General features: G+C 40.8%; 1 long non-coding RNA gene across 2 annotated transcripts in view; it reads left to right on the forward strand.

The window, feature by feature from the left end:
• Nucleotides 1-1,351: 1,351 nt before the first annotated feature.
• Nucleotides 1,352-26,315, forward strand: part of LOC138159986 (uncharacterized) — an 80,350-nt gene continuing 55,386 nt past the window's right edge. Inside the window, exon 1 of one of the 2 annotated variants that reach the window (XR_011168037.1) lies at nt 1,352-2,506. This is a non-coding gene — a long non-coding RNA (uncharacterized lncRNA). The remainder of the gene's footprint in view (nt 2,507-26,315) is intronic. The other variant, XR_011168038.1, reaches the window with a different exon arrangement.

Genomic DNA, 26,315 nt, shown 5'->3' on the forward strand with positions numbered 1-26,315 from the left:
AAGGTAAAAAATTTGCAGTAATTAGTGCTTTGGGTCAGGAAATCCCCACTCCAGGAGCCAATGGGTTAAAATGTTACCCATTATACGTTCCAGCTGTTTCAGGGTCTGCTGCGTGAGACACAATACACATCCCAGCTGTGGGCCATGTAATCAACATTGGAATAGGTAAAAAGTATATTATCCTAGGCCGTTTGATCTTTTCTCCCCCATTTCCCAAAGGACCCGTACTAACATTTCAGCTCACTGGGCTTGGTATAAAATTACTTTCCAAAGAAACCAGAAGAACATTTCGTGTGTATGAAGGTGTGGGGCTGATGGAGTTGGCCTGCAGTTGACATCATGGCAGTTTCCACCCAGGGTTCGGCCAGCATGCCTCACTGCTCCCATGTGGGGCTGATTTTGTCCCGCCTGCATGCCAGCTTACTGAAGATTTGGGGAAAGCACCAGTGTGGACCCGGAGAAGTGATTTCTTCCTTATTGGATGCAAGGGTTCAATTGAATGGAGCAAAAGCAGCATTTATTAAGCCCTTCCTGTGCTAGGGTGCTACACATAACCTGGGGAATACAATGAACCAGCCCCTGCCCTCAAAGGCAGAGATAAATATCTAGCACTAGGAAAATTGAGGAGGGAGAAAGCACTAAAAATTGGGATTGGGGAAAGGCAGAATCCAGGAAGGCTTCTCAGAGGATAAAGTGACTGAGCTTAGCCTCAAAGGGGCAAAGGTAAGGAGGGAGTGCATTCCAGGTGAGAAGGCCAATTATGAGTGAATTCCTAGAGGAGGAAGAGAGAGGGGCCTTCTGCAAGAAACCTTTCCTGGTTCTCCTTAATCTCAGTGCCTTGCATCTGAGCCCATCTCCAGCTTATCCTGTCCTCTGTCTTGCTTGGGCATAACTGTATGTACGTGTTGTCTCCCCTCTTAGACTGTGAACTCCTTTAAGGCAAGAACTGTCTTTTGTCTCTTTTTGTATTCCAAGCTCTTAGCACAGTGCTTGGCACACAGGTACTTAGTAAATGTTTTTTTTTTAACTAGAAAGGTAGGTGGAATTTATTTACAAATTTTAGAGTCAGAAATTTCAGACTAAGGAGACTGTTTAGGCAAGGGGGAGCCCCTGAAAGTTTTTGAACAGAGGAATGATGGGGTCAGCTTTGTGCTGGTAGAAGATAATTTTGGCAGCTATGTGGAGAATGGATTGGATAAGGGAGAGGAGACCAGTGAGGAGGTTACTGAATCAGTTCTGGCAACAGGTGCTAAAAGCCAGAAGTGGGAGTGGAGAGAAAGGAGAGAGATGTGAGGAATGTTGTGGGGGCAGATGACAACTGGTTGGTGCTGGGGTAATGAGGAGGTCCAGGGATGGAAAAGTCAAGGAGGTGTCTTTGGTCACAAATCTGGGAGGCTGGAGGGATGGCAGTGCCCTCAACAGAAACAGGAAGGTTTTTTGTTTGGGTTTGGTTTTTGTATGGACTTGATTTCCTTGATGTAGGGAACTCCCAGTGAGGAAACTCCCTCTACCAATTCAGATCAATAACTGTTATTCGACTTTTAGTCTTAGAGAGTTTTGGGGGGGTACTGGGAGATTAAGAACGTTGACCAGGGACACAAAGTCAGTATGTGTCAGAGGTGGGGCATAACCCCAGGGAACATTTTATATGCACCAGCTTGCTGCTGGGTCTGTCAATGCACAGGCATTGATTAAATTCTTGCTTTGCACCAGCAACTGTGTTCAGCACTGGGGGTACTTGAGGAAGGGAGAGAATGCCTTCCATTAAACAGTTAATCCTGGCTGTATGCCCCTGGGCAAATCATTTAACCCTTTAGAGCCCCAAGGCAACCAAGACTATAAATTACAGAGAAGGTGTCCATTTGCATTGGTAGAGAAATGTGTTCTTTGGGAGAGTCCTACTCACAAGAATTCACTGGTCCCATTAACAAAAGGAAAAAAAAAAGGTTTAATAGTGGAGATGTCCAGTAAGGAGACGAAGTTTAGACGAAATGAGCCCACAAATGATGGCCAGGTGTTAATGGTAATGTCATTTGAATGTGAAGATCCCTATGTGTTGGCAAAGGTAGCCGGTACTTAGCACTTAGTAATTGATCAAGCCCTGTTGGGGAAACAGAAGGTATGAGCTCCTGTCTCCTGTTACTGATGTAATAGGAAGGGGTTGGCTGAAACAGGAAGTAGCTAATGCTGTGTATATAAGAAAAGCCCCAGAGAGGCACAGTGATAATTTCTTGGAGCGCTGTGGAGACAGAAGCAGCTGCCGGGAGGAGCCGAGGAACCCCCTTCCCGAAGGCTGGATAATGTGATTCTGATTTTTTGAACGAGCTGCAGAAAACTGAGGAAGCATGAGCAGGTTGCAAGGACTTTGTTTGTGGCTTGGTTGAGCCTTGAATTCCTAGGAGTAGAAATTGTGAAGGATTTGAGATGGACTGGACCTTGTGTGGAGCAGGACAAGGAACTGGGGGCTGTCTGCCATTGAACCCAGGTGACAGTCTGGTGAATCCAGGTAGAATCTGGGACCATGGAAGGGGATCCAGGGAATCTGAGAACAGGCCCCAAGTCAAGATGAAAAGACCTCTCCTTGGGTACTGAGTAATGATGAAATTGTAGTTTACTAGTGACCTAGGGGTGGAGGGGTTTGTGTCTTAGTGATTAATGATACTTAGTAATTGATCGCTGAATGACTGAGCTAATTTAAGTGTGCCCCATGAGTGGAAGACTCTGACTCTTCTACTTTGAGATGATTGTTATTTGTTCTAAATATTGTGACTACTTTGGTGAAAACTATGTGGCCAGTTTAATAATAAGCTGTTGTGAATACTATACTGTGATTTTCTGTGATAAGTTGTAATCTTGTGAATGCTTGCACCTTGATTTTCTGTGAATGTTTTGCTTTGATTTGTTATGGAATAAATAGTGTTCACTATACTGTGTAATCAGAACCTTAAAAGCTGTTCACAGTAGCATTCTTCTGGAAAGCTGCTCGTGCATGGCATTACACCAGGTTATATCAGGCAAGTGAGAGTGGATTGTGTGTGTATGTAGAGCACATAGTTAGAAGCCTGTTCCATTCACATATGGAACATATGTCTCTCTGTGGTAGGTGCTAGTTAAGATTAGGGGGCCTTGAAGAGTTGGCTATTCAGAACCAAGAAAATATTAGCACACTACATTTTCTTTTTAAAATTATTTCTTTTTTAAAGATTAACAAGTATTTTTTTTCCTTTCACTTCCTGGAAAACAAATAAAACCCAAATCCTTGAAACAAATACATAGAGGGAAGCAAAAAAAAAAATCCAAACAAATCCAAAAATACACATTAGCCATGTCTAAAAGGGTGTCTAAAAATTCATCCTGCATGTTGAGATCAGTGCCTCTCTGTTTGTTAGCAGGTGGGTAAAATTCTTCATCATTGCCACTCTGCAATCATGCTTAGTGATCATATTGATCAAAATTCTTAAATTTTTCAGTTACTCATTTTTTACAATGTCTTTGTTATTGTGTAAATTATATTCCTGGTTCTGCTCACTTCATTCTGCATCAGTTGATAAGAGTCTTCACATATTTCTTTGAAATCATATCTTTAAGGCATCTAGGTGGGGCAGTGGCCAAAACACTGGACCTGGAGTCAGGAAGACCTAAATTCAAATCCGGCATGAGACACTTAGTAGCTGTATGACTCTGGGCAAGTCATTTAACCTCTGTCTTCCTCACAATTATAAAATAGGGTTGTTGTGAGGATTAAATTAGATAATATTAGCACAGTGCCTAGCACATAATAGGTACCATATATAAATACTTATTTCCTTCTTTTTCCATTTCTTATGGCACAATAATATTCCATCTCATTCACGTGCCACAATTTGTTCCCCATTTGAATGACATCTCATTGGTTTCCAGCTTTAAAGAGAGTTATTAGTGATGCAAATGTCAATTTTCCTTACCTATGAAACTTCCCAGGGTGGCTCCGTGGGGAGAGCTCTGATCCATTTCTCATGCCTTTCACCTCTCTATTCCCACCCCTAGATTCTGTAAAATGAGAAATTTAGTCTGTAAGTTTTCCAAGATCTTTCCAGCTCTATCAGCCCATATTTCTAGAATTCTCAAGCAGAATAAACAATGGACTCACTGGATACTTGTGCAGCATCCAGGTTTTGAGAACTTTAATGACAATAAAGGGCAGGTGGGATGTTTTGATGCTAAGCACAAGGTCTTACTTGTTTTGCATAACTCAATGATGGTTTTTTAGTTATCTTAAGTAGGAGTGTAAGAAAGAGCTCATGGCAGGGACTCAGAAAAAAATGATTTCGAGTCCTATCTCTTCTACTAACTAGATGTGTGACCTTGAGCAGCTCACTTAATCCCTATGAGCCTTTTCCTCAAATGTGAATTAAAGGTATTGGATAATGTGTCCAAGGAATCTTCCAGCTTTAAAAATTTTGACTCTGAACTGAAAGACTCCTTCCTACCAGTGAGTACCCAATTTCCTATGAGAAGTAACATAGATTGTTTTATCACAGTAATTTTCTTCATGTTACATAAGTCAGTGTGGCATCATAAAGAGAGAGCTGTCTGGGGAGTCGAGAAGACCTGAGTTCAAGGACTGAGTGACCCTAGGCAAGTCACTTAACTTCTCAGGGATTTAGGCATTTCTCTAAGATTATTAGAGGCTCTGAAGCAGGTACCACCTCCTAAGGAATATCCCATTATGGGTCCAGTAAAAACCAACAACAACAAATCATATTTGTCGTGTGATGTGAGGAAATCTGCCTTCATGTTGGATTATCCTCCTGTGACAAACTTTTGGGAGGTATAGCAGCAAGCATCCCAGCATCTCCCCAGGGTGTCTGCCAACACAGGTTCTTGGATCTGCTTTGATAAAGGAAAGCAACTCAAAATGGGTTAACAAGCCTACTTTAATCAGTCCAACATATACTGTTTACCTAGTTCAGGGGAAAAAGGTCAGCACCCCGAACTTCAGAGTATACAGACAGAATTATCAAGACAGAGAAACAGATCAAGCAGACAGGTTTCCAAACTGTCTAACCATTACATCCATACTAAATCAACATCTGGGTTTTTCAAAGCCAAGGGGCTCTCAACAATGGCTTCCCAGAGTCTCATCTGATCAAATCACAGAACACTTCTCAAAGTGAGCTCCAAAGCAAAGCCTCACATCAGGGATTATATAGCCTTCTCCTGGGTCAGAGAATGTAACCACCCTCTTGACCGACTGCCCAATCACACAGCATCAAGGTGTGGGCATTCCTGAAAACCAAGCCTCCTGCTACAGGCTCCATGTGACCACATTCAGCCTATTAGGAGGCAGAGTACATTTTCAAATCAAGGAAGGTTCTCAGAGTCTTTAAAGCCTATCAAAGGGCCTAGGGGCAGGGAAGATCTTTAAATTTGCATTTCCATTACAGGAGGGCAAGAGGTAACACTCTGCTTTGTTGGAGGACTAGATGTCAGAGCCTGTGGAATATGGGATTAACATTTTGAGACCTTTTTGTTTTTTGTTTTTGTTTTTGCCTTTTGAAGGGCAATTGGGGTTAAATAACTTGCCCAAGGTTACATGGCTAGTTTTTTTATGTTAAGTTTCTGAGGCCGAAACTGAACTCAGGTCTTCCCAACTCTGGGCCCAGCGCTTTACTCACTGTGCCACCTAGTAGCCCCTTGAGACAGTTTTTAAGGACTAAGGAGTATGTCCACCAACAAAAGGAATAAGCATTACAAAAGTCACTTGTATTTTTAATGTTTGTAAACTTATGTACCTTTATGAGGCAATTTCAAATTGGATTTGTGATTTCACTGATTTAGGGACTTCTTAGTGAGGAAATAGGGGCAGTTAGGTGGTGCAGTGAATAAAGTGCCAGACTTGAAGTCAGGAAGACTCCTCTTCGTGAGTTCAAATCTGACCTCAGATACTTATCTGTGTGACCCTGGGCAAGTCATTAACCCTATTTGCTTCAGTTTCTTCATCTGTAAAGAGAGTTGGAAAAGGAAATGGCAAACCACTCCAATATCTTTGCCAAGAAAACCCCCAATGAAGTCATGAAGAGTTGGACATGATTGAAATTGAACAACAATAAACACAGTGGGGAAATGCATTCTACTTCTCCAGATGGCCAACTGCACTTAGATATTTGCCCAAGGCACTGGGAGGTATGCCCATGGTCACACAGCTGGTGTGTGTCAGAGGCAGGACTGGAACCCAGATCTTCCTGGCTCTGAAGCCAGCTTTCCTTCTACTATGTTGCATTGCTTTCCATAATGACTAAATCAGAATGATCCAAAGTGATGGTCCATTGGGCCTTATGACCTCTAATAACTCTGCTAGTCATTTGAGAACTACAGTAGTATAAAGACCTGAACTCTGCATCTGAACATACCAAGATCCCATCAGGATTTGATGTAGGTCACACAACTCTGGACATTCTGCAGAGAAAGCTGGTAACCAAGAAGAATCTTCCAGTGAGCTTAGCCATGGAGAGTAGATACATCCATATAGTCATGCTCAGGAACAAAGCAACCAGTCAATTTAAGATGGTGGTAGAAGGAAGGGGCTAGGACAGAGCATGGGGGAAGATGGCATAATACTTAACCCCTTTAAGAGAATTCCCAGTGTACCATTACCATATTTCTGATCACTTAATCTCATTGTTGTTCAGTCATTTTCAGTCATATCTGACTCTCTGTGACTCTATTTGGGGTTTTCTTGGCAAAGATATTGGAGTGGTTTGCCATTTCTTTCTCCAACTCATTTTTCAGATGAGGAAACTGAGGCAAACAGGGTTAAGTGACTTTCCCAGAGCCACACGCCTAGTAAAGTGTCTGAGGCCAGATTTCAACCTAGGTCTTCCTGACTCCAGGGTTGATACTCTACGGTGCCACCCAGCTGTCCCTAATAATTAATAATCACATTTCTATGTTTTTATACTTTATCATGGCTCATGCATACAAGCTGTCAGAACACTTGAAATATTTACCTATAGCTCACTCTGTGCTCCTAAGACATTGGTATTAAACATCACATTAGGAAATATAAACATTTTTCTAAAGGCTAAAGAGCCTCAATCATGGGAGTTGGTAGAAAAATTGCACATAGTTATGACTGAGAGTCACAGTTTCTGTACAGTATGTGTGCAGAGCTATAACTAGTAATTCTGATGTCTGGGGCAAGAAGCATGAAACATACCCTCTAACTTTATAATTGGTGATCTGAAGTAACTAAAACAAATACAATTATGGAGGTACTAGCACACAAGATAGAAGATGCTACCTCTAGGTGGGAAGAGATCCTGACATGGCCCTTTGGGAGGAAATCCTCATTATCCAGCACTGGGATAGAGAGCGGAGACAGGAACCCCTTGTACTGAAAGGACAGCACTAGGCCAAGCCAACAAAGAGCTTGCCTGTTTTAGCTATTTTTTTTTTTTGCCAACATTACTAAGCTTAGTCATTTCTACACTGCTAAAGAAATACAATAGCTATCAGAATATAAATGTAATACATTTGTATTTGTCTTTTAGGATGAATATTTTAAATTTTGGTAAACCCCCTGATGTAATTTCAGTACCCTGGAATGATGTCTTGATGACACTGCCAGAGTTAGGGTTCTTCATTTGTGGTCAATGTTGTGTCCAAGATTGGATCCTAAAGAAGGCAGAAACACGGCATCTAGCCTTTGAGCACGTTGTAGTCGAGTTTTTTCACGTATATAACGAGGATTAATAACACTTGCAATGTCTACCTCACAGTGCTGGTGTGAGCAAAGTACTTTGTAAGCCCTGAAGCCCTGCATAAATGACCTATCACTATTGAGTAGGGAGAAAAGATACACACATGAAAAAGCTATACAACAATACAATACAGCATGTAGTCTATTGCAGAATTGTTTGGGATAGATACTCTGAATATGCCCTGGTTTTCCCTGTCCTGACCCAAAGAGATGTGTGATTAACCAAGCAGAAGGTGGAAAGACAGGTGGCATCCCACCTTCATTGTGATAGCCAATGGAAGGGCTTGTCATCAACACAACCACATTGAAGTTTCCCCTTCTCTGGGTCCCTCTGCCTTTCTGAGACCGGTGTCAGCCTCATAACTGCTAGGTACCACTGGACAAATTCCACCCTTATCCCCAAGATCATCCCTTAGCTGTGCTGGGCACCCCTTGGAGGGGAGGTCCTACATTTACTGGCAGTGCTCAGTCTAATAGAGCTCCATTTCCACCATTTTTATTATAGAAAGGCCAGAGGGAGTCCCACTGTTATTATTTCTTTTTTTCCAGATTCTTTCCCTTCCTCCCTTGTCATCCACCCTTACTGGGAAGATAAGCAATTCCATATAGGCTGTACATGTGTAGCTACACGAAACATCTCCATAGTGGATATATTGTGAAAGACTGACTAGGAAGTCCCACTGCTGATGAGTGGGACAGTCGGACTGTCATTTGGAGCATAGCTATCATTACATAGTACCTGTGACATAGTAAGGCTTTCATAAATGTTGGCTGATTGATCCTCACCAAAATATGAATACCAATCATGGGGAAGGTCTTTAGACCTTAGAAGAGCTATTAGTCCAACAAGGCACTATAACAATGAAACCCTGATTTGGGAATTTGGTGAGTTGAGATATTTTTTTTTTCCAAAAACACATAAATGGTTCTGCTAGGACATAGCATCATATTGGTTTCCATGTCTTTGTGATTTTCTGTTGATGTTAGTATCTCTGATTAGAGTCATTGGCTTAGCAAAATTTGGGGAGTCTCCTTGTTTTGAGTTTGTATTTGTCCTCACAGTTATTTCTTTATTAATTATGCATATGAGACAGAGGGCATGAGCACACTTTTGAGTATGAGTCATTAACTCTCAAGCCTCAAGGAAATCCATTCAACAAATATTTATATTCAAGATTCAGCAGTCAGCCATGAGAGGAACACAAAGAAGCAAAAATGAAGCTCCTGCTTTCTAAGAACTTAGAGCTTAATGGGGGAGGTAAGGCAGCTACAGGAACAGCTACAATACAAAGCAATAAATGCCATAAGTACAAAACATGATATCTCAAGATATTCCCACCCCCCACTTTTCAGACATCATTCACCCACCCCTGCTCAAAAACCTTCAATGGCCCCCTATTGCCTCCTAAATAAAATCTAAACTTTGGAGCCTAACAGTCAGGGTCATTTATAATCTGACACAATAGTATGGGATGGGGAGTAATGGGAGAGTAGAGGTAGGTACCTATTGTTTTACACCACCCCACAATGACACTTTAAACTCCAGAGAAACAAGATGACCAATGATCCCTTGTGCCTTTGTTTACACTATTTCCTGCACCTACCTGTGTTGTTTCTGACTTATTTCCATCTCATGAATGTCTACTGAGATCCTACCCATTTTTCAAGGCCATCTCCCTCACAAGGCTTTTCTTGATTCCTCCTTTTTTCCCTTTGCTGAACTTGCTCTCTTGTTACTATCGCTCTTCATCTCCCCCCCCCCCCCATAGACTATAAGCTCCTTAATGACTGGGCCTATATCTAACTTATCATCATATTAACCCTATGACTAGTACAGTTCCTTCCATAGAGCAGGCACTAAGTGTTTGTTGATTGAATGAATGAGTGGGTGAAATTGGATTTCAAAGAATGACTCATGAAAGTGCAATTTGAGCTGCTGCCTAAGAAGCAATTTTAAGATCTCCTTTAGAAGCCCATTCTAATATTTAAACTAGAAGGACAAGGCAAATGTATCAATTGATTCAAGAATCTAAAAGCAACTTTTCATTATTTTTACCATAATTTGCTACAATTTCTATCTGTACAAATGTACCTTAAATACAAATAATTACAAGCAGATATTATAACTTATGAAACTTTCACCTAACTGTCCTAGTCTGTCCAAATTCATTGCATCAATTGATTCAGGTGGTACTTTAAAGTATTGTTCAATTCCAGTCCTTCTAATGATCTTCTAGAATATTCTGATGACCCTGTGATCTTACTGCTGCAAGTGTTCCTTCCAATGATGCAGACTGCATCCCATCCACATGTGTCCATTCTGTGAAACCTCTGTCCTCCAGGAAGGAGGGTCTGCCTATCATTCTGGGGGCCTTTTCCTCATTCTCTTGACATGTGGATACCATAGGAATACAGATGATCCACTGCTTATACTTTACTCTTGCTACGTGACCAGGCCATCTTTCTGTTTCTAATCATACATTTCTCTGATATCATCTTTATATGGTGTTACCTATACATTTTCTTGTAATGTCTTACAGCCTACTCATACCCATCATGCACCCCTCCATTGCCCCTTGATTTAAGCTCAATATCAATTCTTCAGAAACTATAATATTCTATGACTCACAGCCACACATTACTAGGAGAATATTGGTGTTTAAAAGATGGGTCTTTGGTCCAGAGAGAAGTTTGGGGTCATAAAAAAAATGTTTAATGTTTCTGAAGTTATCCTGCCCCCTTTCTCCACGCCTTCAATCATGGGCCCAGTTCATTGTCCATTTGCTGGATCTAATTTTAAATAGATGCATATACATTCATACATACAACTCTGTATGCTGTCCATCTACTTCAGGGGCTCTTAATCCTTTATTGTGTTATGGACCCTTTGGTAAGTCTGGTGAAGGCTATTGACCCTTTCTCAGAATAATATTTTTAAATAATTGAAGGAAATGTTAAATTTCAGTTAGAGGTTAGTGACTATAAAGATGTCTTTTTTCTATCTGAGTTAATCAACCCAACTAACATATATCCCTAGACCCCTTAGGATCCATGAAATCCAGATTAAGAATCCTTGATCTCACTATGTATCATAGTCATTCTTCCTTAGCTTGATTTTTCCTCTATAGATAGGCTAGACTCTTGATCGATAATGATTCTTATTTAGAAGGTTCTGGAGCATTTGGGACCCTGATGAAATTGTGTCATCGACAAACAGGAACATCTGAAGGAAGCTTATCATCTTTAGGGAATCCTTCAACTTGGCCTCCATGATAGTGACTGACACCTTTGGCAAGCATACATCTCTCTTTTTAATGTCTCATTTGATATCAGTAATCACTGATTACTACTGCACAAAGTTATCTTAGTCCTTTCAAGTAGTTCTATATGAATTTAATATATGCATGGGAGCCACCTCTTTTTATTTTTATCTGAAATCACTCAGGCTGCATCTTAAGCCCATTACTGCTTATTTGGCCCTTGGTGGAAATAGAGAACAGCTGGTCATATTCTCTGCATACTAATCCCTCATAAATCTAAATATGGTCATTAAGTCACTAGTTCTCTTGTCACTGGCCAAACCCTCCACCCACTCAGAAATCTTGGGGAGATGAGGAACTTGCCATTTTGAGTATGGTTAAGTGTTATAACTTCAATCCCATGTGCCCCAGCAACATCTGCCAACAATCAGTTAAGAATTAGGGTATCCATAAAATGGCTGCAAAGCACTGTCCTCAGGCTGACACCTTCCTAACTCCATAAAAGGGCCATGGAATTCCTACCTGAAAATACTTGAGGTATAAATTTGATGTGACAGCCACAGAGAAGGCAGTTTTGTGAATGATTTGTTTGCTATAGAATGCTAAAAGTAGAGACAAAGAAACACACACACCACACACCTCCACCCCTTTGCCATGTGTCTACTTTGGAGGGCTCTTGAGGTTGGGATTGCTATTGGAAATTGCCTGCCCCTTGGCCTTCAAAGGTTAAGATAGTGGCTTTTGGATGGGTTGTAACTTTTATACTGAAGATCCTATGAACATTATTTGAAGTGAACTACTCTACTTTGTAATTGGACATGGGGATGAAAATTCTGCTCACATTCCACCATGCCATACTTTCATGCCATCTTGGAGGTTTTCCTGTTCTCCTTGCCAACATAAACACAATCTGGTTTGGTCTATTTTTACCATAACTACCCGGGGCTTGCCTCCTCCCTCACAGCCATACTGGGAGCTCATCCCTTGTGGGGACACACCCCAAAGAACAAATAATTGTTTAGGGAGAGGAGAGGAAAGGATTCCCTGCTCAGCCTTCAAAGGTTTTCATATTCTACAGACTTGAGTCCCAGAACACTCCCAGAATTTCTCAAATGCTCACATGAGGTTTTTAATAATTAAGCAGGGAAATAAAAATAAATCAACCTGAGTGAAAGCAGAAGCAAGCATCCCCTCCTCCCCTTCCTTTGCCAATCACACACACCCAAACCAAGCAGTAAAGCTGTCACATGCTTTCTTCTGGACCCAACACACACAGTCCCAGAACCACACCGAGCGTTTTGTATACAAAGTTGGTTTAGTTGGCAAAGTGGACGATTTTCCTTAGCTCAGTGGAATCCAGTATCTCCCATGCCTGTTCCTTATTAAACAAACTTTCTCATGTATTAAGATCTCAACATTAAAATATATGACCCCCAAAGGACGATTTTCAAATTACCTCGCCAGAATTCTCCGCAACTACTGGTTCCCAATGAGCCAACCTGATCCTACTTACAGCCTCTCCCATCTTGTTAATATTGCCCAGGCCTGTGAATGATGGGTCATAACCCTGAACTCTTGGCTAGAAACTCAGTCCCCCAGATTGGTTTTTAATGATCACTGCTTGTATTCCAGGGAAACTATGGAAAGTAGACAAATTGAATTGCCTCTAAATAAAAGGAATTCTTAGCTTTTTTTTTTTTTAATGTCATGAGTCCCTTTGGAAATAATCTGATGAAGTATAGGGACCACTTTCTCAGAATAAAGTTTTTAAAAGCTGAAAATAAAATACATAGGAAATCAAAGGATATAATTATATTGAAATAGAGTTATCACAATATTTTTTTAAGTTCATGGAGCCCAAGTTAAGAATTTTTGCTCTAAAAGCTTATAAGGGAAACTAATTATATTGAAATAGTTTTATACCAGGGGTGGGAATCTGTAGCCGCAAGGTAATATGTGGCCCTCTAGGTCCTCAAGTACAGCCCTTAGACTGAATCCAAATTTCATAGAATAAATCCCTTTAATAAAAGGATTTGTTCTGTAAAACTTGGACTCAGTTAAAATGCCTCACCCAAGGCCAAAGGTTCCCCACCCCTGGTTTTACACACACACACACACACACACACACACACACACACACACACACCACATACATATTTATATAGTTATATTGATCTTTAAAAAATAAGTTTCGAACCCCAGGTTAAGATTCCCTAGACCAGATGGTCCATTTTTAAGGAATTATTGTAACTAACCCCATCAGTGTATAGATTTCTTTTTTTTAAGCACAATATTCCACTATATTTTTTATCCAAATTGCTCCTCTAAGGGGACTCTTTCCCCACCATGTGATATATCATTCACACAGCAGGGGAAAATAAACCAGATACTAATTTCTCAATGGGTACTAATACAATTCCACTCAACAAAATTTATTAAATACCAACTTGCTGATGGTATGGTGTAGTAGAGAGCTGGCCTTGAAATGGAGAGAACTAAATTTAAATCCTGCCTCTGACATACAAGTGGCTTAACCTCTTAAGGTTGTGGTGACTTTCTAAGACTGCAAGCTTCAGAAAAGGGTGGGAATCCCCTCAATAAGAATTACCTACACCAGTGAAACCACAGATATGGTTCCCCAAACTTGCTGGCAAAGCCCAGATCCTGAATGAGAGGATCAGAAGATTTAAGACTGGATCGGACCTTGGAGGTTATTGATCTAATCTCTCATTTGACAGACAAGGAAACTGAGGCCCAGAGAGGTGGTGTGAGAGCAGTGAGTGGTCTGAATGCAGGTTGTCTACCTCTAAACCTAGCCTTCTATGTTGCTTCTCTTTACTGGGGAGTTGAAGCAGGGATCTGGGTTTCATAGACTCTAACTGGAAAAGAGAATTTGTCCTATGTTAGTAAGGTGAATGCTAACAGTGGGCAAAGTGGGTCAGGAAACTCAGCATCACCCTCAGCTTCCTAATTTGTGAAACTGCTAAAGGGCAGCTCAGTTCTAGGTCAGAATGGAAGAATTACAAAATCTCAGAATAAAAAGAGACCCAAGAGGTCATCTCTGCTAAACCATAGCCTGACAAGAATGCCCTTAACCATGTGCCCAAGGAATAGTCAACCAGATTTTGCTTAAACACCAGTGAAGGGCAGCATACCACTGCTCAGAGAAAGCCCCTCTGCCTTCGGATAACATGGTTAGGAAGTTATTCTTTATATCAAGACTATCTCTCTCCAACTGCTTTTAGTTCTGCTCTCAAGGTTTCAAGCAGGTTGTGCCAAATCCTCGAGGCCCAGCACTTTATCCAATAGACCACCTATTCCTGCCTCAAATATTTATTTTTTAATAATATGTTATTTTTTCCCCAATTACATATAAAACAATTTTTAACATTTGTTTCTGGGGATGGCTAGGTGGTGCAGTTAATAGAGCACCAGCACTGGAGTCAGGAGGACCTGAGTTCAAATCCAGCCTCAGACACTTAACACTTACTAGCCGTGTGACCTTGGGCAAGCAAAAATTAAAAAAAACCCCAAAACATTTGTTTCTGCTTCAAATATTTAAAGAGGACTCAGTCCTACTTCACAACAAACTCAGATGCAATTACTGTGGGACAAAGGGGGTAGCTTGGGATTCCTGAAAGACCAGTATTTTGCCCAAAATGTACGGAATATACAGTCATGTTACCTTGACATGTAATTTAACATTGTGAAAATAAAAATAATGCTTTCCATAGGCATTTATCATTTTTAAAAACATTTCCATTTTAACAAGAATTCCATTCAACACACTTTTCAGTATCTGTACATTCAAAGCATTCTGTTATGTCCAGAGGATACAAAAAATGGCAAAGTCCAAATTTTCAAGGGATTCGCAGTATAATGGGGAGGGGAGGGGAGGGGAGGAATATGACAGACCACCGGTCATTAAATATGCATTAAGTGCCTACTACATTGTCAGGCACCTTGCCAAATGCTAGAGATATAAACAAAAGTAAAAGACAACCTCTTCCCTCAAGTTGCTGACAATCAAATGGGGGAGAAAAGATGCAAACAACTATGTGGGAACATACTATACAAAGTAAATCAAAAATTATTGAGTGAGGGAAGGTACAAAAGGTAGACCTTTGGTTCTGATTTCTCCTACTTTTGGAGAACAATATTCATAAAGGGGAGTCAAGGCTACAGTATGAGCCTTCTAACCAGCAATGGTCAGTCAATAGTTAACACCTGGTTCTCTGGGGGAAAAAATGTACAAACAACACACTTAAATTTAATCTGCATTATTAACATTTTCTCCATTACTTTAAGCCTAGACAATCAACAAAGCAATAAACAAAGGTCTGGTTGTAGCTTTTGCCTATTTCCAAGGTATAATGAAAATTAAACAATTGCTTCTCTCAATGTGGTTCCAGCTCATCCCTGCTTCAAACATACCCAATATTCATTAATTCCTTCCCATTTACCCTAGGATTAAAAACAAGAAGGAAATCATTTGGCAAATGATCTCACAGGGTCAAGTGGGAAACCAAGAAAGCAAATCATTGGGCAAATGTAAGCTGTGTGTGTAAATCAGGCAGCTTGATATGGGGGTTGTGTGGGGAATAATCAAAAAGATGTACTGGGATGTTTTATTTATCACAAAAATATACGATAAGTCTTTGTTGCAAATTTAGAAAGGCAGCATGTAAGATAAAATCATGATAATAGCCACGGGTGAGGTTTAATCACAAGCTCACAGCATCTCACAATTGAAGGGATTCAGAGGTCATTTAGTCTGTGGAGACAAAATGAAAGAGAATCAGGGCCACTAAACCAAATGTAAGAATCCCTTGGGCTGCATATTGACTTAGAAAATCACATGTTAACATTATCTATGTTCCATTGTAATTTTATTTTGTTAACTATTTCCCAATTTATTTTAATCTGTTGGGGCAACACTCAGGAGTGCAGCATGTTTGATACCTCAGATCTAGTCCACCACAAACTGGAACGATTGTCTCCTTGAAAGTGTACCCAGCAAATGGTCATCAAACCTTTGGAAACCTGCGGGGATGGGAAACTCACTACCTTTTGAGGTTACACAATCCACTTTTGGATTAAGTCTAATTGTTGGCAAGTTTTGTAATATTCAAAGCATCTTGAGCCAGGAAGAACCATAGAGAATTTTTAGTCTTGCCCTCTGATGAAGACACGGAAGCCTCGACAAGTGGCGTGACTTGTCCATGGTCATATAGCTGGTAAGGAGGAAAGATTGATTTTAAACCAAAATCACCCTGTCCCATTGCTTTTTCTAGTATACTCTGCTGCTTTGTCTTTATTGGTGATGTTTTTCTAGTCTTAATTTTCTCCTTATGTTGTATCCACCAAATTACATAATGTTCACGAACTTGGTTTCATGAGAACCTCACAATCCCCCTGAGACAATCAGGCCAAATAGTCTTGTCCCCACTGAGTCCCACTGAGATGAAGAAACAAAAGCTCTGGGAAATTTAAATGACTTGTACAAGTTCACATAGCCAGTAAGTGGCAAAGCCTGAGCTAGACCTTGTCTCCAGGCTGTGAATCTAAATCTCTTTGCACCCTGGCTATCTGCCAGATGGAGAATGGGCCAGAAGAAGGGACTGGAAAATCCAGAGGGAGGAGCTCTTTTTGAAATTCTCCAGTCTGGGTGCCTAAAAATATCCAGCTGCTTTTAGGATCTTCTTAATTAGACTGTTAAAGTCATGCTCATGTGTCAAAAAAGGGTGCCAATTGAGAACTGTAGCTCACTAATTAGAATTAAGGAAACTTTCATGTTTGCACACAGAAACGTGTACCCAAAAAGGAGAGCAGATTGATTTGTGGGGAGATAGAAAGCTAGATTTATACAGAACCTCAGAGCATTCCTGAAATAATGACCGACATGTCTAGTTTCTTAAAATGTATAAAATACTTTACAGTCATTACCTCATTTGTACCTGACAACAATCAATCAATCAACAAGCATTTGTTAAGCTTACTATTTATCAGGCACGGTGCTAAGCTATGGGAATACAGAGACAGCCTGCCCTCAGAGAACTTACATACTAATAGAGGAGACATCATTGATGCCATTAAGTATATAAGATGCATACAGAGTAGCTATAAGATATCTTTAGTGGGGAAGGCTCTAACCGCTGGAGCTCCATGTTTGAACTAAGACTTGAAGGGAGCCAATGCTAAGAGGCTAACTTGGAAGAGAGAAAACATTCAAAGCATAGGGGACAGTCAATAGAAAGGCCCAGAGATGAGAGAAGGAATGGTAAGTAGGCCAGTATGGCTGGGTTATAGAGTGTGTGGAGGGAAGTGAAGTATAAGAAGACTGGAAAATAAAGAGAAACTTCATTATCAAGTTCCTTAAATACCAAATGGCATCATTTATGTTTGCTCCTCAAGGTAACAGGGAGTTTATTGAGTGGTAGAGGTAAGATCATGACACTTATACCTTAAGATAATCATTGTGGCAGCTTATCCTTCTTTACAGCTGAGAAAAAAAGACACTCAACAGACTAGAGTCATTTGGTAATGTAGTCAATAACTGTCAGAGTTGGGATCTGAACCCAGATTTTACCATCTCAGAGTTCAATACACCACCCACTACATTGTGAATACATAGGAATACCTATGAGAATTTCCAGGTTATTAGATTAGTTCGTTTATGAAATCATTAAGTGTCTTGAAACTCCCATAGAGTTGTGAGGGACTTTAGAATTATTTTGCTCAATCCCATTTTTTTCTAGTTGAGGAAATTGAGGCCCCCCCCCAAAGTAAAATGACTTGTCCCAGCATGAACCCTTAAACACAAAGAGAAAATACCTAAGATTGGTTCTGGTGCCCAAGCAGACATTGGTGAGCAGGATGGATCCCCAGGGGGACAACACAATTTATGGAATCTGGTCCCTGAGAGAAAGTGGATGGTGGGCGACCTTGATACAGCCTCTCTGGAGTCCGCCACTTTTCCCATCCTCCCTTCTAATTCATTAGCAGTTCATGAATAATGATGAACACCAGAGCACCTGAGAAGCAGGTGGGATTACCAAGCAGTGGGTGGAGATGTGTCAGAGGCACCATTTTTTTTCATTAGGTGATGGCTCCACTTTTTTAAAAAGTGATATTTTTTTTGGTCACATTTTCCAACAAGAAGTGAGGAAGGGGCAAATTCTGTGTTTCTACTTGGAAACCTGCCTGTCTCCTTTTGTGTTTTCTTCTAGCATTTTAATCTATTGCCATTTTCTCTGGGCTGTCTCCCATGCCTAGGACACTCTCCCTCCTCATCTCTACCTTCAGTCTTCCCTGGCTTCCCTCAAGCCCCAACTAATATCCCCTCTTCCATAGGAAGCCTTTCTTATCCCTTCTCAATTCTAATACCTTCCCTCTCTTATTTCCTATTTAACCTACCTATGGCTTCTTTGTACATATTTCTTATTGTCTCCATTAGATTGTAAGTTCCTTGAGGGCTATCTTTTGCCTCTTTTTGTATTCCCAGATCTTAACACAGTTCCTAGAACGGGATCCATATTTCATTTGCTCATCCTAAGTAGTGTTCCATTTTCTATCCATCAGGAAGATAAATTGGGGAAGGAGCTCAGTCTTCCTGGGTTGTAAAATGTACTTTAAAAGCTTCATGGAGTCTTGAAGGGAACCTACAGGTCATTTAGTTCAACTCCCTCATTTTTTAGATCAGGAAACTGAGGTCCAGGAAAAAGTGATTTTTTTTTGTTGTTTTTGATTTTGTTTTTTAAGATTCAGTTTCGCTAGGAGTCCTGGCCCGGAGAAGGCTGCCTTATTCTCTGCTGGAAGTTCTTTACTGAGCCTGTTATTCTAGAGCAAGATTTGAAGAGGGAAAGCATTCTAAGTGTGGACAGTCAGGCAGTGCAAAGGGCACTGTGTACTGGGCACTCCCATGAGCCACAGCTCAAGGCAGCAGAAGCTTATAAATGTAAAGGCAGAATAATGAGGGATTAGGGGAAAGAGGGAAGTAGGCAGGGCAGGATAGCTTTCTACCTGTGAAACAAGGAGAGACAGTATTTCTGGCCCAAAATGTTATATCTGGCAGATACTCACATTACACAGGAGAATGAAGTAATGTCCGCGGTTTGGGATTATTAGTCTCTGTTTATGACTGGAATTCACACCTAATTTTGATTAAGAAATATGTATTTTTTGAATTTATGTCTCATCTTTCCCTAAGTCTCCTTCATTAATGTGTTTTGGGGGAAATGATGAGTTGCTAGGCCTCCCACCAGTGCCAGTTACTTGCCCAGGCATTTTCCCTCACGCCAGCCAGACACCTGCACCTTTAATAAAACCAGGCAGGTCCAAGAAACGTTGCATCTGCTCCCAAAGTTTGGGGTCTAAGTGCTTTCTCAGAATGGCAAATTGACTGATCCTACCTGGAAAGACACTAGGAAAATGCTTGACATTTCTGCAGCAGGGCTTGGGCTCATTTAAGGAAAAAATTATCCAGAGAAAATAAGGACTTTGCTACATGGCCAACTCTTCCACACATACCCTGAGAGAGAGTCAGCTTTCCTGTGTCCCTCCCTCCCTGGTCTTCTCCCTCCCAGCCTCTCTCTTTCTTTGTTGCCTTAGCAATCAGTTGTCATGTTTCTACAATAGAGAATCACAGTGGTGGCCATCAATTGGAGGCCTGACAGCAGCTTTCACACCCAAGGGAAACTTATTTCCAAACTCCCATCAGTCCAGTCTATTTTCTCCCTTATAACTGAATTGCAAAAGAACAGTAAAACTTTTTATTGTTTGACTCGAGGTAATTATAATTGTGTGACAATATAATGAATTTGGCCAAGTGATTTTAAAAGATGTTTTCTTTTTTTTTCCATTTAAAACCCCAAATATAAAGCATTTAGCAGGAGAAAAGGACTTCTAAGGGAAAAGAATTCTTAATTTTATAAGACATGTTAGCAGCTCCCTTCTGCATGTAGCCATCTCCCTATAGTAAAATACAGGTTGCCTTCATTTCAACACAATTAAAAGGAAATAACAATTCTTCAGGATGAAAACATGAGACATCTATCTGAAGCCACAGTTGAAGGCATAAAGCCTAGATGTTTTTTAAGCTCCCAGTAAAAGCAGACCCCAGAGCCATCACTAGGACTTTTTCTCAACACTCAACTGTCTATTGGAGAATATTTGCAGACAGCTGGGGAGAGCCTAGAAATCCCTTGTTCTCTAATCTGTTCCCTAGTATAGGCTTAGCCATATTCTTTCCCATTGTTGTTTAGCCCCCTAACTGTAAAGTCATTAAGCTATTGATAGGCTCTCAGAAGTGGTTGTATGGGGGATCTTGCAAGGGCTTTAGCATCTCTGTTATTAGACACCAGTCCTATCTCCCATCAGGAAATTAACCCTTAGAGATGGACCATGTGGTCCAGGGACTCTCAAACTGGAATTCATGAACCTGTTTTTTAAATTTAGATAGAAAGGTAGGTAGGTGGATATACAGTTGAGAGATGAATAACTAGATATAGACAACTATTTCAACACAACTGGTTGTTACAATTCCTTTGTAATCTTATGCTACTTTATGCATTTAATAACAATATTCTGAGAAGCAGGCATCCGAATTGAACCTTCTCATACATAAGGAACCAGCCAAGAGAAATGAAGGGATCTCTCCAGATTACTTAACTAGTTAGTAGCTAAATCAGAACTAGAAGCCGAACAGGGTCTCCCGACTCCAGCTGTCTTTCCACTTCACCATTTCGTCTCTTTTATGTGCTTTAAGGTCCCCAGAGGAAGGTAAGGAATTTATGCAAAGAACACAGAAGCTCAGAATCTGATTACTGCTGCTATTGTTTATTTTTCCCCTTGCAATGCTGTTGATTTGTTAATCCCTAGGAGTCCAGACTTTGGTTTTCTCCTACTGAAGTGCTGACGGATTATTTGTGGACCCCACGGGTTAACCTGAAGTGTTTTCATTTGCATTTAAATCTGGGTTGTAAACCCTAAGGATGCAGCCAAGCTAATTATTTAGATCCACATATGAGGTGTGTATGACTGTTTGAATGCAGGGTCTGAAACTGTTCCACAGTGAGGGTAAGGAAACAGAGATGATGCTTGTGCCTTTGTGGGGTTGGGGGTAGTGTGGGGTGTGCCAGGGGCGGGCAAGAGAGGATCCAGGAGAGTTTGTACTTTGCTTCTAATTGCCCAATTTAAATGAGAGAGGTTGACTGCCCAAATGAAACAAATTAGTAGGATTCCTGCAAGCTTTTCTCTGGAAAATGCATTCAACATCTATTTTGCTCCCACACTGGGCAAAGACAGTATGCTTGACCCTGTAGGAGGTTCAATGAGGCACAAGATACAGTCCTTTCCTTTAGAGATTAGTCTGGGCAAGGAAGGCAGACGTGCAAGTAATCCCAAAGGGCTGTGAGTGTCTTTGTATATGTCTATAATTTGATCCTTAAAACAATACTTAAATAGGTAAGCATTATCGCCTTTTTGCAAGGGAGTAAATTGAGACACAGAGAGTTGTAATGTCTCATCCAAGATCAGTTAGAAAATGGCAGAAATGTCATTTGAACCGAGGTCTTCTGACTGCCAATCACATGCTAAATCTTAAGCCAAACCCCAATTGCAACAGAGTGCAGTCCAAGTAGGTGCCAATTAGCAAAGAAGCAGGGACTGACAGGTGAGGGAGAAATGGGGGATGAGGGGAGGCATTATGGAAGAGTTGGGCATGTATGGATATCTACTGGGAGTGGAGCAGGGAGCAGCATTCTAGACAGAGAACCCATAGGCAGAAAAAACATACTGGGTTATGAAAAAGGAAGTTCCAATAAGCTTTTGGGGGTCTAAGCACAAACAGGACTTAAGACTTAAAGCTACGAGGCAATCTGGCCTCAGAGGCTCCCTGGGAACCCCAGAATCTCAGAATGCGAAGGGATTTCAATACCTGAGCAGAAATAATTTATGATATTTGCAGAGTGACCTTCGAGGTCATCTGGTCTAACCCCTTGTTTTACATATAAGAAAACTGAAGGCCAGAGAGGCCTTGAGGTCACATGGCTGGTTAGCAGCAGAGATAGGAATAGAATTCAGATTTCCTAATTCTTAGAGTGGATCTATTCTGGTCAAGCCTTTGAAAGAAACAGACATGTGAGGATACATGTTTCATAAAAGAAAAACCCAGAAATGTTGTTGTTTTTCTGAGATTCTCCCCTGCCCCTCCCCCCAATTCGATGGCTGAGTATGTTAAAGGCTTCTGTGTGCTAAAAGTTATGGAAAGCTTTGGCACTTTAGAGAGCATGGCAGAGCCCACTCTTCTGAGGAAGAGCTTGAATGTTTGCTACTGACCCCAACTGAAACCAGAAGCTGGAAGGAGATGGAAACTGCAAGCTTATGCCTGGTGAAACTATTCATGACAGCAACTAGCAAAAGCCATAAGGCCAACAAAGCAGTGCTGAGCAGCAGCCACTGCATCCAATTAGGGTTAAATTACAAATCCTTTGTGGGTCTACTTTAATTACAGGTTTCCAAACCCATGTTTTTCTACTGTGGTCAGGAAAGAATGTTATCCCATGAATCCAATTAGGCACTGAGCAAACAGAACTAAGACTGGGTTCCCCCTTTTCCCTTTCCAAGGGGTCCCTCATGATCCAAGGACAGAACTATGTCTTAGGCACTAGAAAAGGGTGCATCCCAAGTACCTAGCATAGTGCCCTATGTCCTCAAGTGGTTCTCTATGATGATGATAATTCTGATGGCTTATAGAAATCCTCTCACCTTCTGGGACTGCCTATCGAGCTGTGGAAATCTTACCCTGATTCTGGGGCTAGGGATAAGGAGAGGTCATGTGATAGGAGATTCTCAACAAAGAAACTCCATTTCAGTCATTCAGTGACCCCATTTGTATAGTAATCACCCACTAGAAAGGACCCTAGAGTACTCAATATGGACAAGAGATGCTGTCTTCCTGGAGAGGGGTACCGTTTCTTCAATGGGGCTACCATTCTATTGCAAGCAGGGATTAGCTCTAGGTAAGATTTAAAGTAGGTGAAAATAAAGTCAGATGCCCTGAAACTACTGCTTTTCATACCCTTCTTTCTCCTTTGCATTCTCTTTTTTAAAAACAGTGTTTTATTTTTTCCAATTACATGTAAAGACAAATTTTAACATTAATTTTAAAAAATTTTGAATTCCAAATTTTCTCTCTCCCTCCCAGTTCCCTCTCCCCCTTCCCTAAAATGGTAAGCAATTTGACATAGGTTATATATGTGCAATCATGTAAAACATATTTCATATTAGTCATGTTGTGAGAGAAGAAACAGACCAAAAGGAGAAAAACATGAAAAAAAAATAAAGTGAAAATAGGATGTTTTGATCTGCATTCAGACTGCATCAGTTCTTTCTCTTGATGTAGATAGAATTTTCCCATCATGAATCCTTAGGAATTGTCTTGGATCATTGTATTGCTAAGAAGAGCTAAGTCTATCATAGTTGATCATCACACAGTGTTACTGTTACTGTGTACGGTGTTCTCCTGATTCTGCTCACTTCACCTTGCATCAGTTCATATAAATCTTTACAAGTTTTTCTGAAATCCACCTGATCACCATTTCTTCTAGCACAGAATTCTAGTATTCCATTCCATTCCTATACCACAACTTGTTCAGCTGTTTCCCTAAGGATGAGCATCCCCCAAATTTCCAATTGTTTTCTACCACAGAAAAGGCTGCTATAAATATTTTTGTACCTCAAGGTCCTTTTCCCTTTTTTATGATGTCTTTGGTGCATTCTCCTTTCTTCTTGCTCTGTCTTCTTCCCTAGTCTTCAGTGTCCCAGTGCCTGATAGAGAAATTTCAAGTGTCAAGGGTCTTGTGGGGCACATCCTTTTGAAGAAAGGAATATGACCTTCCTGGGTCCCCTGCAGTGCCACCAAATAAGCAACCACCTACTCCACCTACAGATGGTGTTGATCAATAAAATTCCCAAGTCATTTATAGAACTGCAGAATTGGAAGGGCTCCAGGGGCCAACTAGCCCAATCTCTATCTGAATAATAGCTCATAGTTAGCATTTATATAGTGCTTTAGGTTTACAAATATCTCATTTGATCCCCACAACAACCCTGTGAGGTAGGGGCTATTAATATCATCCCCATTTTACAGATGAGGAAACTGAGCCAGACAGAAGTTAAATGACTTGCCCAGAGTCACACAGCTAGTCATTGTCCTAGGCCAGGGGTGGGGGTGGGGGGGAAGGAGGGGAACCTGCAGCCTCGAGGCCACCTGTGGCCTTCTAGGTCATCAGTTGCAGCCTTTAGACAGAATCCAAGTTTTACAGAATAAATCCTTTTCTTAAGGGAATTTGTTCTGTGAAGCTTGGATTCAGCCTAGGACCTAGGCCTTATTTGAACTCGGTTTTTCATGACTAGATCTAGCATTGTACCCACTAGGTGACTAACTGCCTACATGAGATAACAGTAACCCCATCCTTTATACCCTTTACAATGGCCTGATTACTAGTCCTCAGAGCCTGAGCTTGAAGACCTGAGGGAAAAGAAATCCATTAACTTCTTAGGCAGTCCATTTCCTGTTTGGACAGCTGCAATTACAGTTATCCCTTTGCCATTGCAACTTTCCCCATTGGGGTTTCAATATATCATGGGTTGGCATAAGAAATTCAATGAGAATTTTTTGAGAATTTTGTGAAAAGGCCACCAGATGACAGAAAAGGTTTAGAAATTCAGATGTGCATAAAAATATGTATAGTATTATATAATATAAATATGTTTTAGCTTTGAATACCATAAATGTACCCAACTTTTACAATGAGGTGATGTGAACACCCCATAAAATAAAAAGGGAAAATTCAGACTTTTTCTCTGGTACAAAGGGAGGGCCAAAAAAAATTGAGCAGATTTCCAGATCGCGAGGACTCTGTGTCCCTAATTCCTGTGATGTGGGAGGGATAAGGTATTAGAACACTTTTCCAGATATCAGGACTCAATTTGCCCTTTTGTGGCTTCCGAGCTTTGCTCCTAAGTTTGCAGGAACCAAAACAGAAAAAAAAAATCCTTTGTTATCTAAATGACAGCCTTTCAGATACCTGAAGACAAATGTCATGTCAGGCTTATATCTTCTCTTCCCTAGGCTAAACATTTGCATTTCCTTCTGCCAATCCTCCCACAGTATGGTCTCCAGTCCTCTCACCAAGTTGGTCACCTGACAATTTCTGGTGCTGTTGTCAATATCCTTCAGAAAACATAGTGCCCAGATGTAGCCTGAACAGGACAGGGTACCCAGCAGGACTAATCACCCCTTTTATTCTGGACACTGCCTTTTTTCATGCAGCCTAAGATAACATTAACTTCCCCATGGAGGCAGGTCCATTAAAACTTCTATTGTTTAGGCAAACTATTTACCATGAGCATCTAGTTATGCCTCTCCCACTTTGTACTTGGGGAGATGAATTTTTTAAATGCAAATGTCGGTCTTTTGCATTTATCCCTGTTAGATTTCATCATGTTCAGTTTGGCCCAGTGATCTTTCCTGGTCATTTTGGGGGGATCCTGACTCTGCCAATCGAACATTAAAAGCTCATTTGTAGCTTTCTGAGAGCTCTGAGAACAAAGCCCCGTCTCCTGCTTCTACTCAGTCAAGTCACACAGGGTTAAGAATAGCAGGATTTCTTTCTTTTTTCAAGGAATGTTTTTATTTTATTTTTTCTCAATTACATGTAATAACACTTTTTAACACTGATTTTGTTTTTGGAGGGGGGAAGGCAAGATAATTGGGGTTAAGTGACTTGCCCAAGGTAGCACAGCTAGTAAGTGTGTCAAGTATCTGAGACCATATTTGAACTCAGGTCCTCCAGACTCTATGGCCAGTGCTCTATTCACTACACCACCTAGCCGCCCTAGTACTTGCCTTCTTAAGATGGGAGGAGGAGGGAGGGAATTTGGAACTCAAAAATTATTTTAAAAATCAATGTTAGGGGGCAGCTAGGTGGCGCAGTAATAGAGCACTGACCCTATAGTCAGGAGGACCTGAGTTCAAATATGGTCTCAGATACTTAACAAACCTACTACCTAGCCATATGACCTTGGGCAAGTCACTTAACCCCAATTGCCCTCCAAAAAGCAAAAAAAAAAAAAGGCAAGTACTTTGATAGAGATTTTATGTGTGCAGTCATGCAAAAACATATTTCCATAGTAAACATGTTGTAAGAGATAACATAGACCAAAAAAAAAAACCCACAAGAAAAATAAAGTTTTAAAAAGTATGCTTGGATCTGCATTCAGACTCCATCAGTTCTTTCTCTGGCTGTGCA

Source organism: Petaurus breviceps, unplaced genomic scaffold, assembly GCF_028583685.1.
Source record: "Petaurus breviceps papuanus isolate PSGF00001 unplaced genomic scaffold, PetGlider_PUasm1.0 178, whole genome shotgun sequence".
NCBI classification, from domain to species: Eukaryota; Metazoa; Chordata; class Mammalia; order Diprotodontia; family Petauridae; genus Petaurus; species Petaurus breviceps.